This window comes from Adiantum capillus-veneris, chromosome 14 (genome assembly GCF_014529385.1).
Source record: "Adiantum capillus-veneris isolate H3 chromosome 14, ASM1452938v2, whole genome shotgun sequence".
Lineage (NCBI taxonomy): Eukaryota > Viridiplantae > Streptophyta > Polypodiopsida > Polypodiales > Pteridaceae > Adiantum > Adiantum capillus-veneris.
The window spans coordinates 68,570,748-68,577,069 of NC_140944.1; positions in this window are offsets into that span (position 1 = coordinate 68,570,748).

A 6,322-nucleotide genomic window follows, 5' to 3' on the forward strand; every position below is an offset into this window, starting at 1 on the left:
CTCTCTCGGGATAGTTTCCTATGACGTTAAAACTCTCTTCTTCTTCATCTTTTTCCTCTCTCTTAAAATTTCATCTCCGAGTTAGTGTACAAAAATCCCTAGAGTTGCCAAAGGTACCTGGTCTTTTGGGATGTACAAAATGGGTACATGAGGGTAGCAAAATAGAAGGCCTAGGCCACAATCAAGCTATACATTATGGGATAGGTGAAGTAGGAATCATTGAGGTGGAGCATACTACCACTGTATTTCTCTTGGGAACGCAGAGCCGATTTGCATCTGCATCAAGGAAAACATGCCCTCAAGGAACCACCTAATGTATCCTATGAACTCCAAAGAGAGTGGATAATGTCAAGCCAAATGTTGGTGAGCACCACTTGAAAGGCCAGTTGTGCAACATTGTTTCCAAACGTTCTACAAGGTGATGTTGGAAATCATGCAAAATATCTTGTCTTTGGACTACGGCAGTTATTCTAGCTATTGTGGGGATCATGCTCAAAGTGCCTTTGTAAAAGCTGCTACTCATGGAAACTCTAGATATGTATAATGGAACGCACAAAAGGAGACACATATGACAATGCAAGAGCTGCATCAGTAAAAAGGAACCACATGCCCTACCACCAAGGATGAATATCCCCATCTCCAAACTTTGGGACTACTGAAGCTAGAGTAGACACTCATTTGACAGTCCAACGAAAAGCACACTGTATGTAAAGAAGAGTGAGGGTGATGTACTTCTCATTATGGTTCTTTATGTGGATGATTTGCTGATCACTGGACCAAATGAGAGACATATTGCTGAATTTAAGACTGATTTGAATGCTACTTTCAAGATGAAAAATTTGGGATTGTTGCATCATTACTTGGGTGTATAGTTTAAGCAGTGTGATGGTGGTATTACCTCATGTCAGAAAAGTTACATAGAGACATTGCTATGTAAGTTTGGACTTGAGAGTATTAGCAAAAGTCTGGTAGGAATCTAGTAAGGCATCAAGAACAGTGTCCACAAGGGAACTGTCTGAAATGACTTCATCTGCAGAAATAAGTTGCTCATTGATATCCTTGACACTAGCAAGGAAAGTGTCCATATCATCTTCCTCATGCATAATCTTTGACTCCAACTCTTTATGCAGCAAAGCAATTTTAGCCTCATTGTGACTTGCATAAAGACCATCCAAAATATCCCAAGCTTGTTTTGCAGATTTTGTTGAACGGATGTGAGGAACAATGGTGCGCTTCACAGACAACGCAATCAATGCATGAGCCTGTGCATCCTTAACATCCCAACGAGCTTATTCTACCGTAGGCAAAACAACTTTAACAGCAGCAATCCTTGCAGCAAGACCTGAAACATCTTCAACATCTCCTACATCCTCAGAACCAGGACGTACATCAATGCCCTGCACAATATTTCAGTCGCCCTTTGACACAAGAACATGTTGCATCATATAAGCCCACATAGGGTAATTGTCCCCATCCAAGCTGTCCTCAGCAGCAAACATCTTAAACACATCTGTGTTATTGTTGTCAACCATGGTAAATGCTGCACCTGATGTGAAAACTGCTCGAAAATAGGAGAAACGGAGCGGGAACAACACGTGCTGTATAGCAGAAATCGTAGAAGATTGTAAGGCACCTGTTATGCAGAAAATGGCACTCACAGAAACTCTGCACAAAATGACAAAATAGCCTGTGCAGCACTACCTGTAGTGGAAACGGAGGCCGAAATGAGCCCTTATCAGAAATCTGAGCAAACTAAGCTCTACGAGCGGACCCGAAATATTTTTCGACCTGCGAACGCTCGCCAAAGCTCACTGAAATTGGAGAAAGTGAGCAGGCGTGTACTGAAGCAGCTGGCAACTGAGCCCGAGAGGATGCAACCAGCTCTGACACCAATTGTTGGAATTAGGGTTGTAGAGAAACGCACATAACTTGGAGAAGACGAAAGAAGCTCAAGGCACACAATTGAGAGTGTGTTACTTAGTGTGTAATGGAAAGATAGATAGCCCTAGAGTGATGGGCGTATATACAATGCTCGGGGGGAAAAACCTCCTAAAGAGGGAAAAAATGCCTCGGCGGTCCTAGTGTGTTCACACACATCACTACCACATGTATATGGTAACAAAAACGGGAGTTTAAAACGAGAAGAATGTATCTTAGAAAGGTATTGCACAGATGAAGCATATATACTTGAACCCTTTCCGTTGCATTTTTTTGAGCCATTTGAATGGACTCAAATCTTGGCAACAATGGATGTATATGTGAATATGTCTCTGCCTTCTCAATTTTGCAATGAGGATGTCTATGACATAATTCCCATACAAATGATCTCAACCGTTCACATTGAAGATGAAGTTAAGGAACCCAAGGACTTATTGAAAGCTCAACAAGTCTTTTCATACCTCTATTATGATGCTACTGATGAGTTTGAAGAACATTCAACTACATCTGATGATTTTGGGTCACAAAAAGAACATGTTAGAGCTCAACTACTCCTAAAAGGAGGAGAGGAAAAGTTTTTTGGCTTTCCAAACCAGAAAACAAGAAGACAAAAATGGTATAGAAAAAAAAGTGAAACAAAAAACTTAAAATCTATACCTATGCCATCAATTTCTAGAAGAACACAATTTTTGATGCAGATAGATGCACATGATTATGTCAAAGACAAAATCACGAATAGATATCCTTCAGACAAAAAACAAAGGACATCAAAAACATCAAGCAAAATGAGAAAGGAAACTCAATCAAAACCTAAGCACCAGGATGATGAATCATCCATGACACGGGTTGAAAGAAAGGAAAAATATCTAGAGTTGAAGAAAACTCTAAAGGAGGTATATACCATTAAAATGGAAACAACCGAGGAAGAGAGTAAAGATGTAATGAGTGTTCCATCCCATTACAAGAAATATACTCTCCAAGACTGCAAAATCATAGTCGAAAAACCTGTAAGGGAATTAAGAAAATAGAGTGAGTCATATGAAGGACCTGAAAATGCAAAGAAAATAGATCTAGCCGAACCATGAGAAGAGCCTAGACCTGCCTACATTGCAAATGACTTGACGGAAGAAGAAGAAGAGCTTTTGCTAAGCTTACTAAAATAATACCGAGATATATTTGCTTGGTCTTATAAAGATCTCAAGGGTGTTGATCCGGAAATTTGTCAAGATACCATACCCATGAGAGATTATGCAAAACCAAGTAGACAAAGGCCATATACTTATAATGAAACATTTTCCAACAAGATCAAAGAAGAGATAGAGAAGCTCAAGGAAGCCGAATCCATTTATGAAATTGAACACAGATTGGGTGTCTCCAATTGTGGTGGTACCCAAGAAAAATGGAAATTAAGGGTGTGTGTCAATCTCAAAAAAGTGAATGCGGTCACCATTAGAGATAACTACCCTCTTCCAATCATCGAGCTATTTTAGAAAACGAGTTGGAGGAAAAGAAGCTTACAGCTTTTTAGATGGCTTTTGAAGGTACAATCAACTTTTGGTTGATCCCAAAGATTAACATAAAACTGCCTTTACAACTGAATGGGGTATTTTTGCCTATAGGGTTATGCCTTTTGGGTTAACAAATGCTCCTGCCACGTTTCAAAGATTGATGAGTCGTGCCTTCAAAGAATACCTTAGGAATTTCTTGGAAGTATATATGGATGATTTATGTGTACATTTTTCAATCTGGGGTGATCATATTGAACATCTCAAAAAGGTATCGAAAAATGTAGACTTTATAGGATTTTCTTAAATCCTGAAAAGTGCACATTTATGGGCAGACAAGGAAAAATTCTTGGACATATAGAGTCTAAAAACGGCATAGCGATCGATATGGATAAAATTCATGTTATTGTTGCATTGCCCAGACCAACAACTTTCAAGGGGGTTCAAGCTTTCATGGGACATTGTGGATATTACAAAAGATTCATTTACATATATACTATAATCACAAAACCCATGTATAGCCTGATTACACTCTTTGTATGGAATGATGAGTGTGAGGAATTCTTCATGAATCTTAAAGAAGCTCTCACTTCAACCCCAATATTGAAAGCACTAAATTGGAATAAGATATTCCATATACATGTTGATGCTTCCAATTGTGCCATTGGGTGTATATTAGCTCAACCAGGAGACGGAAAATTTGATTTTTCCATTTCTTATGCTAGTAGACAGTTGAATGTAGCAGAGAAGAATTATACAACAACCAAAAGAGAAGGATTAGGGATGATCTATGTCGTAAAAAAGTATAGACATTATCTATTAGCCAACAAATTTGTGTTGTTCGTGGACCACCAAGCTTTATTGTACTTAGTCAACAAGCCATGCAACACAGGGAGAATAGTGAGATGGTTCATCATTCTTTTGGAATTTGATTTCAATGTAGTTGTAAAAAAGGGCACCACACACCAAAGAGCATATCATTTATCGAGGATTATTTCAGGAGAACCACCAAAAGGGGTAGACAATGATCTATGAGATGCATATCTGTTCTCCGTAGAAATGATACCCCGTTGGTCAAAAAATATGGTTTCATTGATGACAATAGCTCAAGTGGATTCTCAAATACCACTTCCTATTACAGCAAGATTAATTGGGCAATCAGGCTCGAAGGCTACACTAAAGAAATTGAGATGGAATATTGCTTTTGTGTATTAATCCTGAGGAGAACCCAATACCTAAGTCAAGTCCACACTACCATAGTAGGACTTCACTTTGCGGAAGACCAAACTATGCAACGGATCTTGAGACTTGGAGTATATTGGCCAACCATGAGAAGTGACGTTCACTCATTTTTGTAATATTGTCTTCAATGCTAGAAACAAACACCCATACCTCATGTGACATTATTTCAAATATCACTCGTTCCTAAGTGGAGTAAATATCTAGTTACTTACTTATCAAGCAGAACATTTTCGAAGGATATGAAAAACGCCGCCAAAGAGCTATTGAAACTGAAGCAAGAGACTATGATCTTATCGAAAACCAATTATATTGGAGAGGAAAGGATCAACATTTGCGTCTCTGTGCAAATGAAGATGAATATATACCCACTCTAGAACAAGCACATGCTGGATTAGTTGGAGGTCACTTTTCTAGTGGAACTATCGCTAGAGCAATTTTATTGGCAGGCATATGGTGGCCAACACTTTTTGCAGATGCCAAAGAATATGTTTGAAGGTGTGATGCATAACAACGAGCAAAAATGCCAACCAAGGTAAATAGTATGTCTTTAAGACCAATGATGGGGACTAGAGCTTTTGCAAAATGGGGCATAGATTTTGTCGGGCCAATATAACCACCTCCTTATAGAACTCAAGCTCAATATATCATTGTAGCTACAGACTATTTGACCAAGTGGACAGAGGCTAAGGCAACCAGGAAGAATGATGCTAGAACCACAACAGCATTCTTGTATGAGAATGTATTCACAAGATATGGACTTCCAATAGAAATTGTCAGTGATAGGGGAACTCGTTTCCTCAATGACGTAATTGAGTATCTGCTGAATGAATTTATGGTCATCCATAACTAATCCACTCCATATCATCCACAAGCAAATGGACAAGCTGAGCACATGAATAAAATTAATAGCTTTGTATTGACTAAAGTGGTTAGTTCATGACGAACTCATTGGGAAATGAATCTACATGCCGCTCTATGGGCTTATAGAGTTTCATTCAAGACAGCTTTGAATGCTACAGCCTTTAATCTTGTTTATGGTTTTGATGCCATACTACCGATAGAATTTATATTGCCAACACTAAGGGTAGCTAAAGATCTTGAGTGGACCGGACATGAATTGTCAAAAATGCTTGAAGATTTAGAAAAGCTTGATGAGCAAAGGCTAACAGTTGTAGCTCACATCTACACACAAAAACAGAAGCAAAAACAATTTTTTATTTACATCTAGTCACAAAAATCTTCAAAAAAGGGGACCTAATTTTAGTTTATTCCCTTAAGCAACACATTCCCAACTTCAAGAAAAAGGGAAATGGACTGTTTATCATTGAAGACGTATCTCCAAGTGGAGCAGTTAAGTTGTCCACTTTAGATGGTGAACCAATGGCTAACTGGATTAGTGGATGCCGCTTAAAGAAGTACCAATTGCCACTAACCGATGATTTAGATAAAATGCATGCAGCAAAGCAAAGAAAGATTAAACGATAGCAGGTTATAGATGAGGCTCAAGAGGAAGCTAGACTTTGAGTACTCAAGAGAAAGGCTGCTTTCAGAAATCAACAAATACCTATTCCCATCAACACTTTGGAACTTGATGACAGACTATGGGAATTACAGAATGATGCAATATCAACGGATGA